Below are 12,549 nucleotides of genomic sequence, written 5' to 3' on the forward strand. Positions count from 1 at the left end.
CATATTAACTAAATATGTATATACTAAATAGCACATCAATGTCACTATATAATGCACAATGCACATACGTCACTATATAAAACAAAAAGGAATTATACAATATTTTGAGTCAAATAATAATTTAAAACTAGCATGTCAAAATTTATGTGAAGCTGCTAAAGAAATATATAAATAGAAATATTTAATATTAAATGCAAATACTAAAAAAAGAAGAAATGTCTGAAGTCAATGCTGTAAACCTACAGCTACAAGAAAAATGGTAAAAGAACAGCAAACAAAGCGTATAGTAAGCAGAAGAAAAGATATAATAAAGATTAGGAGCAGAAATCAGCAAAATAGGAAACACATAAAAATAGAGAACATAGAACTACCATACATAAATCAGAATGTTCAGTTAAATTCATATTTCATGGAATCCCTGGGTGGCTCAGCGTTTTAGCGCCGGCCTTCAGCCCAGGGAGTGACCCTGGAGTCCTGGGATCGAGTCCCACATTAGGCTTCCTGTGTGGAGCCTGCTTCTCCCTCTGCCTGTCTCTCTCTCTCTCTGTCTCTCTCTGTGTCTCTCATGAATAAATAAATAAAATCTTTAAAAAAATCATATTTCAGATAAATTATGACTTTTAGTTATGTCACAACTGTTATATGGGACGTATTTATGCATACAAAAATATCCATTGTTGATCTGAATTCAAATTTAATTGGGTTCTTATATTTTTATTTGTAAATCTGACAACTCTAAAATAAAAATAGTATCAAAAGTTTGTTCTTTGAAAATATCATTAAAGTTATAAATATCCCACTCTACCATTGAAGAAAAAAGGAGACAAGTGACAGTTTATCATGATGCCAATTAAAGAGAGGATACACTCAAGATCTTTCAGATATTAAAATTATACGAAGGAAACATTATAAACAACTTAATTCCAATTATATGAATTGAAGAAATTATGTGGAAGTCACAAATTACTAAAACTGACAACAGAATATAGATCATCTTAGAAGAGGCCAAAGAACCTCCTAACACTCTTGCTACCATAGGAGGACACAGCAAGAAGATGGCCATCTATAAACCAGGAAAAGGACCCTCGCCCAAAACCCAGCCCTGCTGGCACTAGGAGTTGGGGAGCTATGGGAAAGAAATATTTCTTGTTTAAGCTACCTAGTCTGTGGTAATTTGTTATAGCAGCCAGAATGGACTAAAATACTTTTCCATTTCCATCATGATTGTCTAAACTTGTGGCTTCAGGGACTAGGGAATGTGATGAGTAAGATACTCCATTCTTTTTGCCCCGTCCCTTCGTTCTGTCTAAAATTAAATTCTGCCCAGGCATTTGCTGACTTATGGGGGTGTAGGTGTGAGTCCTTCACAGTCTCTTCTGAGGCTTTTCTGCTGCCAGGATCCAGGAAGTGATAATTCATTTCTGACTCAAATTTTTCCATAGCTGCTAAGGTTTCCTCCTAATGTAGAGGCATTTCTGGTAGGGTAACTACCAAATGTTCAGGTCTTGCTAGCATTTTTTTCTTGACCCAAAATAAACTCACAGAAAATCTGCCCCAGGCCTGAAAATAGAAGTATAGGCTGTTCCATTTTTATCACTCTCTCAAATCTCCTTTCTCCATATATCTGTTTGTTCATTCATTCATTCATTCATTCATTCATTTGATCTTGAGGTGGCCAGAGGATTAGCCCAGTTATTCTCTACATAAGCCATCATCCTACTATTAGAGTATTGGATGGTCTTTTCCTCTTGCAGACACTTTCAAGCTCACTGAGATTCTGTGGACCACTTCCCTTTACTTTGCTGGGTTGGAGGCAGCATGCTGGATATACCATCGCCTTCTCTATGGCATAGGGAGGAAATGGTTTCATGCCATGGCTGCTGAACTTCCACCAGGTAGATAATTCTGATACATCCGTGTCCTCCATTCTGGGTTAAGAGGGACTCAATGGGTAATAATCTATCCTGTTATACTAATTCAGTGTTATCTTCAAATTTATACATATATGGACATACTTGTGCATTTTTATCTGATTATGGTAAGCAACACAAAATGTGCAAGTTGCAAAGTCTTAAATGTTTGAAAACATAAATGGTGAGTTATGATATTTTTGTTAGGATTTTTCATATTTTCTTTTTACTTTCTGAATTTTATAAGTTCTCTGTAATTATATAATATGCTTAGAATCAGAAAAGCAATAAGGAATATTTAAGCACAATGTATCCATTGTTAAATAAATAAATTCTTAATATATTTGCTTCCCTATTATAATTATATATTATAATTATGTAGCATAATTATATGATTATATATAATTCTAAAAATGTTTTATTATTTTTATACTCCAACTGGATACAAATAGTATACGGTAGCTTTAAATCATGTAATTAGAAAAAACACCAGTTTACCCAGAAAAACTTTCATAGTCTGAGTGGCTTAATACTAGGGTACAACTTACTATACAGATGCAAATTTTAGTCTTAAAAAATGAAGTTCACAATTAAGTGATGGATTAAAACTTGGCAAAATCTTTTGTATCCATATTATGTTAAACTATTTTCTACTCCATGACTAAAAAGTAGAAGTGTGTTTGTTAATAAACAGTAATAATGAGTAATGCTAATGGTTCAAGGGTTCAACATTTTCCAGAAAATTTATAATCAGCTTTAATTCAAATGAATGAATAAGATGATGGGAATTTTAGTCTTGGTGACATGATAAAGTAATATTCTCTTGGCCTAATTTCAGAATATGTGTCAAAAATATATATAATTTTATACAATTATAAATTTACTATTTTTAAAGTGTCATATGCAATTAAAATTACCAAGTAGAATCCAAGCAATAAAAGCAATCGAATGCCCAGAAACACTGAAAAGATAGAGAAAAATCTAAAAAACAAGTCGAATATATCCTGTTTAGTTTAATGGTCATTAGTTTTCCTTTAGTTTCCTTAATAATATAGGCTGTATGCCAAACTTATACATATTTTTAGCTGTATGAAAGTAATTTCATACCTGTTCTACTGGAACATCAATATTAATAAATGCTTTAAATAAAATAGTAAATTCTTTGGATGTATAAATTTTCTACTTATTTATAATTGTGATTATGTTTTCTTTTGGACAAAATAATGTCCACAAAAATCTACAAGAAAATTAACAATGAATGTTAACAAATAAAATATACAGCTATGGATTCATAAGAAAATTTTAAGGAAAATAATAACATAAAATATGAAAAATAGTGCCAAGATGCTCTTTAATACAAAAATCTGCATGTCATTGATTTCCTCTTTTTCTAAAGTTATGTAATTATATCCAAGTATATAATTTAATCATTTAGAAAATATATTTTGATGGCTTTTTAAAAAAAGATTTATTTATTTATTCATGAGAGAGACAGAGAGAGAGAAAGAGAGAGAGTCAGAGACATAGGCAGAGGGAGAAGCAGGCTCCCCACAGGGAGCCTGATGTAGACAGGATCCCAGGATCACACCCTAAGGGGAAGGCACAAGCTTAACTGTTGAGCCACCCAGGCATCCCAATTTTGATGCTTCTTTTTGATAAAAAGAAAGGCTTGATAAGCCAGATTGTCATGACTGACTAAATGGAAGTGAATTTCTCCACCTAACAATATCAAATGAAATTTGACTTACTGCGGTGCCTGTGAACTCAGAAAGAAAATGAGATTCCTACAAATATATGGAAGGAAAAAAATAAAGCAAAATTTGGTGGTAACCTGAGACCAAAGAGGTATGACCATAAACAAGTTCTTAACTTTCTTTACTGAAAATCTTACTACATCCTTTCTCTTCTCCTCATTCAAAAACTTTAAACAAATATGATATATATGATTTCTGTTGATGGTTATTTAAGAAAACAAGGAAATTAAATGTCTTATGGTTCTGGAAGATGAAAGCAGTTATAAAAGACTTCAAGTTGATATTGGTAATTTAATGAAAAGAGAGCATTAGTGCTGGAGGTGACAAATCAAATATAAATATTCTTAGAGATTTTCTATTCAAGACATGTATTTTTTTCAACATAAGTGAGATTTAGGATGAAGTCAAGATACTAAAATATAAGAAAAAAATGTTGAGGTTATCTGTGTCTCAGACTCAAATACTCAAAGACCATAAAATTAGTAACAAGGCATAGAGGCAGTACAATGAAATGATAGTAATGGTATGAGAATTTGAATGTGCATACTCAGAGTGAACAATTTCAGTAAAAAGCATGTGTACACACACACATGCACACACAAAAAAACACTTTTTCAGGCAAAAAAGAAAACAAAAACATGAATACACACACACACACATACACACACATACTTTTCCACTCTCTTAGTACAATACAATATACCAAAGATACTAGCTTGATAATGGTCTGTTTCTTCTACAAAATTAATTGGCCATTACCCAAATTGCTCTTCTCAGAGACAACTGGCCTATGTACACTTAATTTGAAAGATCACCATTTAGATTCATGACCAAAACCTTTCTTTCTGAAAGACTACTAAATATATTTTCAATATTTCTAATCAATACTAGCCAAGAGAGGTTGGACACCATTCATCATTTAGCAAATGCGACAGAACAATTTGGATCATCCCTTAAATATTTGTGTCCAAGTTACACAGCCAACAATGTTGCAGAACTGAGAAATAATGCTTTTATTGCTTCAGAATTGGTTGTAGTTCAAGTTTATTTAAATAATAAATTGAGAGAAGTTACATTTAAAGGTTGTTCTATTTGGAGTCATTTGTTCCTTGGTTATTTTTTATAAATGCCAAAGTTATGTCATCTTGACCTTATCCAGGGTTTAAGAAGGTTCTTTTCTATGGGCATCTTTCAATAGTTTCTCTACTTGTAGTTTGAATACTTAGTATTACCAGTGAGGTTTTAGAAAACTTCCTGTTTAACAAGGAAGTTAAATGTCCTGTCCTTTCTTTTGTGGATAATACTTTAAATTATTTTTCCCCCTCAATTGGATGTAAGTGAAGTAAAAAAAAAAAAAAAAAAAAAAAAGAATGATTAACTTTCATCAGAAATTAAAGTTTCAACATTAAGTTACACATATCAACTGAAAAATATCTCAAGTGAGTTCTAATAATCACCAAGCACTATACTCACAATTTGCCTTAGATGATTTGTTTTCTGAAGTAGCTCTGGAAATTTTATTTGTGTGTCTAAGCTTTTCTGGTTATATTGTAAATTGTCTTTTCTCTTTTATTATTTATATTGGAAATACTTTTGATTTAGTTCATAATCTTCCTGCAAAAGATACATTGTACATTTGTGCTTCTTCATACATAATACATAACAATAAGCAAAATTTACAGCAGTGTAAGCAAAAGAATAGTTAGCTTTACTGCAATATACAAAGTTCAGCCAATTCAGCAAAAGCCTTGAAACTCTAGAAGAAACACTTCACAAGCTGCATATGTTATAATAAGCCCTTCAAAGATGTGTATGTATATATATACATATATATATATTTTTTTTCTTCAGAGAAGATTGAATGGTTTAGTAAATTGAAAGTGGCAAGTGAAACACAGTGCTCTCTGTATTGTAGTAATGGGGTTTGGTATGGCAGTTCCAAGTCTAAGACCTTCCATAGATTTTGTTAAAGGAAAATACGACTAGTTTCAAATTTCCATATAAGGACTAAAGCTAGTTGGTTGCTTTATATGTTGAGTGTATTGGTTGAGTGTATACAAAGAAAATATTGAACAGAGCCTTTCTTCCCCTTCAGCTCAACTAAACTTTAGATAGGTATCTTCTTGACTACAAACTCTGACGTTCCTTTTCTTATTTACTTCAGAAACTACAATTGTGAATTAATTTTTCTCCTTTTTTATTTTTATTTATTTATGATAGTCACAGAGAGAGAGAGAGAGAGAGAGGGAGAGACACAGGCAGAGAGAGAAGCAGGCTCCATGCACCGGGAGCCCCACGTGGGATTCGATCCTGGGTCTCCAGGATCGTGCCCTGGGCCAAAGGCAGGCGCTAAACCGCTGCGCCACCCAGGGATCCCAATTTTTCTCCTTTTTTAGATGTGAATCTTCACCCAGCCTTTTGCCGGTTTTACAAACCCAGGTATATTTTTCACAAGGATCTGGGAGCTATCTCTTTGAAATGTAATCCTCAAGAAAGAATTTCTTATCTCCGACTCTTTGAGAGTGGATAAAAGACCAACTTAAGAAGTACCAGTTAGCAAACGAGATGGCCTCATTGTATTGACCAACCTCCCTTTCCTGTAACATCCTCCAGAATTTTTCTAGTATCTCATCCCAGTGTTTAAGAATCCTCCTGCCTTTTATGTCAGTGGAGTTGAGTTCAGTCTTTCTGTCCTATTGCAATAATCTTGACTCCTATTCCAATAGTCTTGAACATGGTCTCATTGCCTGTTTAATTCCATCCAATGATTTTTTTTAACAAGTCTTTGTCTAAAATTACTTTGTGCAATAATCTTTGAGGGAGGCACCATTTCAATGAAACTTCAGCTTCAGGAATGATCTAGTCAGTCTATATTTGAGTGTGATAATTGATACTTTCCTAATTGCCTATGCAATTACTAATGATTTGAAAAAGTGGTTTTTTATTCTCTCATTCAAATATTTTACTTTTAACAGCTATAGCTGATTATTCCTTGGTTTTTATTTTCTGGCCCTGAACAACAACAACAAAGATATCTACAGAAGAAATTCAGCTCTTGTATTCTGAAACATCATTCTACATATAACAATTTTCCTGAGCTTCCTTCTCTTCAAATATATGACAAGGGCTAGATTTTTTTTTTTTTGTCAGTTTCAGCACATAAGCTTCATTCAGATATCCTTGGTCCTCTTTGCTCTTAAAGGGAGAAGGATTATTTTTAAAAATTTAGTTTAGTTTTAACAGGGATTTACATCTTACACTATGGGGGTCATATATCCCAATGAAAATTCTATGTGAGGTATAAAAATTATTCTTCAAAAAGTCCACCTCTACATAGACAATTGAAATTCTAAATTTCTAAGGGTTTATGGAACCCTTCAGCTGGGAGATATATATTACCTAACACAACTCTGCTTCCAACAACAGGTCCTCTGCAACTGAGTTAATGGAACAATATAGCTGTCCTCTGCTTCAGCATTGGACCTCAGCATTGCCTCAGCATTATTCCCTCTGCTGTTACTGCTTCATATTCCCCAACTCCTATGTAACTTGAAGGTGTTTCAATGTTAATCTGGTTCTACTACTTTAAAATTCTCCCATAAATTCAGAGATATTTACCTATAATATTGTATTTCCTAAGTCAATAGAGATTTTCAACCAAAAGTGGGTTAAATTACACTTGAAATTTAACTTGTTCTCTGTTGTTGATCATTACAGTTAGATTTCCTATTGGAACTATTGCTTTACAAAATCTTTAGCAGGTTTTTATGTCTGCGTTAGCTGAATTCACTTTTAAATGAACTCGAAATATTTCCTTATATCTTTTCTATGCTTATTTTCTCAATTGTTTCATTTTTGCTCATACTTACTACCTATTGAAGAATCTGCCTAGAATTGCTTTATTCATACATCTGCAATACTATTATTCCATCAATAATTAATATTTTATTCTTTTGTACTTGGTAAATTACTACCAATATTCCCAAAAGATCCCCACCAAAGTCCCCACAAATTGAGTGGCCCATGACAAAGTTTCTTTTGCCTTATCATTAAAACTCCAGGGAGTTTGGAAAGTTCTTGCCTGTTATATCTCAGCCTGATTAATCTTGAGCCAAGTGATCATCTTTTATCTATGTTCCTTTAGTAGGGATTTGAGACATATTGCTAGAGAATTGACTGACAGAAATGATTATCAGCATCGTGACAATGATTTAACTTATCCCTGGACAAGGGAAGAGAACATATGGTCAATGATTCCACTGGTACAGAACTGACATTCATTCTTGCTCTTGTTTTATGCTAGAACATAACTTTGCAGTTAAAAAAAATCTCATCATGTTTCCTGAAAATTATTCTTAAAACTTCATAGCCCAATTGATCTAGGTGGACAAATTTATTCCTTTCCTTGCCTGTATAATACTAAATAACAAAAACAAAAAACAACTTATGTTATTCCAAAATAGAGCAATTGACACCAAGCTGTTTTCTTTTATAGACCAGATATTAAATAGAAAGTGTGAACCATTATCAGCATGCTAAACATTATACAATATTTGTAGTCTTAAATAATCCCATGTTCTACTACCTTATTTTTTAATGTAACACCAAATTTTCCAGAATTTATATTAAATATACTGTTTCTAAAATATGTTACCCTTTATACAATAATTTTATTATTTTATTTCAAAGTTTTTTCATCCTGTCTTTATACAAGACTTCAGTAGAAGTCAGAGTCCTGAATTTTCCAGTTAGAAACTTCTGCCCTGGGCAGCACAGGTGGCTCAGTGGTTTAGCGCCGCCTTCAGCCCAGGGCATGATCCTGGAGACCAAGGATAGAGTCCCATGTCGGGCTCCCTGTAGGGAGCCCAGTTCTCTCTCTGCCTGTATCTCTGCGTCTCTGTGTGTGTGTGTGTGTGTCTCATGAATAAATAAAATCTTAAAAAAAAAAGCCTCTGCCCTACTTTTCTGATTAAGTTTCTTCTCAATATTCATGGCCAACATCTGGTGTTTAAATGAAAGGCTTTTTGTCTTTTCAATCACTTGTTGATAGGGTGAGACTTCATTGTTACCCATAACCACATGGCCTAATTAGAATCAATCTTGGCATCCAGTCTTGTATTTCTAATCAAATTAGAAATCTACTTTTCAACTTCTTTCAGAGTCATGTTCAGTTTGTCTGCCAACATGTTAATGCAGATACACAGGTGGATGTGACAAATAGTCTCAAATATGAAGAGGCGAGCACTTTCAATGAAATTCTCAAGAATTTCTCAAGCCAACAACAAGTCATTCACAAAAAGCTGATTCACATTCCTTCAGCTTTTTCTGAAGCCTGTCAAAGTCAAAGTTAACATATAAGCATTTAACATATTCTGTACTTTGGTCTTTATATGCGTAAGACTCTGTTAAATAACTTTAACCACATATTTTAGCACCTGCTGGCATTTTTGAACATCTTTGTTTGTAATGATGGCTATAGTCAAATAGTGCAGAATATGTGGACGCATTGTCTGAAATACATTAAGAGATGGTGGCTGGTAAAGGAATGATCAATAATGCTATTGTGTCCTTTGAAGTAGTTGAAGAAAACAGACCAGTGGATGAGCCATGTTTGCTGCTAAAGAGACTGAAATGGAAAACTCACAGAATTATTATGTATAGTCTCTTTTAACCATAACTGCATCTCAATTTTACATTAATATTTCAGAGGTTAGTTTTCCTCTGAGTGAACTCAAATCATTTCTGCTTTGCTGGGACCAACACTCTAAAGAAGTAGATATTCTTCTGCTCCAGAGTGATTCCAACATTCATATTGGAATTTTACATACCTGTAAAGTGCAAATCCCTGCCTAAATATTCCTTCTTAAAACCCTGCCTATCCACCAGGTAGTCAAACAGCATCTGACCATCTCTGGTTGACTGCATCTGCCTTGTAGTTTCTGAATCTTCAAATGTCTTCACAATTGGTTCAATTTATGCCTGAAGCTATTCCAGTTGTACAACAAATGTGGCACTTTTCTCATTTAAAGCATGTGGAATATCATCAAAATAAAGGTTTTATATACATTCATAGAAAAGTCTATCATGTTGGTATCACTAAGAAGATCAAATTTTCCTTGTAAAAATTCTTTTTCTTTATATATCTCTTGATGGAGAGAAACTCAGCGGTAGAAAGACTAGATGCCTATCCAAAAAGTGTGCAATGGAAATAGTCAATTTGTTCTCCGGCATCTTGTCAAGGACAGGATTTCTCCTACCTTCCTGACATAGGGATAGGAAAGATGCACAAATTCAATAAATCTAAAATAACTCTTACTATGGAGGACAGACTTTAAGGTGACCTCCATGGTCTCTGTCTCCTGCTGTTCAGATTCTTGTATAATCCTTCCCTTTCAGTGTGAGAAGACATGTAATTTGCTGTAAACAATGTAATAATGCAAAGTTGATAAGATACTTGTGATTATATTTACAAAAGATTGCTAATATTGTAGTACCCACCTGGATAGACTCTCTCTCTCTTGCTCTCTTTTGCTTCCCATCTCCCTTTCCCGGTCTCTTTCCATTACTGATTTTGAAGTGGCAAGCTGCCATGTGTCTTATAGCTATAAGAAAATAAGTTATTCCAACAAATTGAGAAAGCTCAGAGGTGGATTTTCCACCAGTTAAGCCTCTGAAAAAGAAGGGCAGTCTGGCTCATGCTTCAATTGCAGCCTTGTAAGCCCTCAAGGAGATAACAGTTAAGTCTTGCCTGGACTCCTGAGTTACAGAAACTATGAAATAATAAATGTGTGCTTTAAACTACCACATTTATGATAATTTACATAATCATTTATGATAATTTACTAAATTATGAATACACCTATAAATGCTACTTTTTTGTTGTTATTTTTCTGTTTCACATACTAACATCATTGTAGATTCATTTATCTAGGCTTAAAACATGTCATAATATTTTTTTAAATTTTCCATCATTACCAACAATACACAGCCATTCAATAAACCCTATATGATACATCTTAGTGATATTACACCTCTGACCATTCAATCAAGCAATAGAATATTTCCACAACCCAGAAGTTTTCCTTATGCATATGTCTATTCACTTATTCTCATTCCCAATCCTAGAAAAACAATCCTATTATTTCAATCGTCATAGATTAGCTTTACTTTTAGAACTTAAAAAAAATGGAAGTCTGTATTAAGTACTTTTTGTGTCTGACTTTTTTCACTATGTTTTTGAGATTCACCTGTATGTGTATATGCAGATCATTTTCTTTACTCATTTGCTCATTGATAGATTTTGTGTTATTTACAGTTTTAGACTAATATAGATAAAGCTTCCTTAAACATTAATGTATTTATCTTTTTGTTGACTTGTGTTTTCATTTTTTTGGCACTAAATCTGGAAGTAAAGTGGACAAATCATTGGCAAAGTGTATGGTTAACATTATTAAAAACTGATAGAGTGGGCACCACCTGGATGGCTGAGTCAGTTAAGTGACAGACTCTCAATTTCAGCTCAGACCATGATCTCAGGGTCATGAGATTGAGCCCTTCAATGGGCTCCACAGGGAGCGTGCTTGGGATTGTCTCTCTCCCTCTTCCTCTGCCTCTTTCCCCACTTGTGCTTGCTCTCTCTCTCTCTCTCTCTTTCAAAATAAATAAAATCTTCAAACAAACCTGACAAATTGTTTTCCAAAAATGATGCATTATTTTACACAACAAACAGAAATAAATAAAAGTTCCAGTTACAACCAATCATGTCATAAATTGGTATTGTTTAATTATAGCTACTCTAGTAGAGTATACTTGCTTATTACATACAGATTTTATTTTGCTACTCATATATAAAATTTCAATAAATCTGCATTACATATCATTCCTTTCTAGTAACCAAATACATTCACTCATAGTCTAACCACACCTTCTACACTTGATTCCAATATTCTATTTTAAATCTATTTCCTTCTAATATAATTGTTTAATTTTTCATCTTTCTATCAAATTTATATGAATTATTAAACTGCAAGTTCTTGTCTCCTGAGAATTTTCCTTTGTTAAACAGTTAAAGTAAAAGTAAATAATTCTGTTTATCATAGTCTTAAAGTTGTGATTTTAGATGTGTCATTCCAAGATCTGCAGCATAAGTATAATTTGGGACCATGTTAGAAATTCAAATGATCTGGGCCCTACTAAATGAGCAACTCTGCAGGTAGGGCCAATCAACTTAGGTTTTAACAATTCCTCCAGGTAATTCTGATGCCAGCTAAAGTTTGAGAGCCTTGTTCCTTTTTTATAAAATTGCTTTTTGATATTTTGTGTAGCAGCTTATGAATCTGTTTTATTTAGTAAAGTATGAGATCAGTGAAGCTAAGAACTACAAGTTATTCATTTTTGTACCTCTGGTAACACGAAGGACCAAGCATTATCCAACATAGAAAATCGATGATTAAAAAAAAAAAAAAAAAGAAAAGAAAATCGATGATTGCTTGCTGAATTAAATCATGTTGAGAAGTTAAACTAATATATATTTTTTTCTGTATCAACTAAATACTGAATAATGATGTTTGTTTTAAAATACATGCCCCTTCCTTCAATTTTACTCTTAGTCCCTCAAAATAGACAAAATCAGGAATTTCAAAAGATATCTGTTGACTTATAGTATTTAACTGAGCCATTTCAAATACAAAGAAACTAGAAATTATCCTTTCTCCATTACTCATTATGTCTGATTCTCTTGAAAGGGAAGTCATTTAATTCAGGGACAGGAGGGATTATTAAGAAATAATTTACTTTCTTTCTGAAAATATACATTTATATGCTTTTCTTTTGGAGGCAAGTTATTGCTTTTCTCCTTGGAATTAATTCCGATAGTTAATCAGGAT

The 12,549-nt window shown here is 33.1% G+C and overlaps 1 pseudogene; it reads right to left on the reverse strand.

Annotated features, from left to right (window-relative positions):
• Positions 1-5,372: 5,372 nt before the first annotated feature.
• Positions 5,373-9,895, reverse strand: LOC112910240 (eukaryotic translation initiation factor 3 subunit E pseudogene; annotated as a pseudogene).
• Between the last annotated feature and the right edge of the window lie 2,654 nt (positions 9,896-12,549).

The sequence above is a fragment of the Vulpes vulpes genome, chromosome 6 (genome assembly GCF_048418805.1).
Source record: "Vulpes vulpes isolate BD-2025 chromosome 6, VulVul3, whole genome shotgun sequence".
NCBI lineage: Eukaryota > Metazoa > Chordata > Mammalia > Carnivora > Canidae > Vulpes > Vulpes vulpes.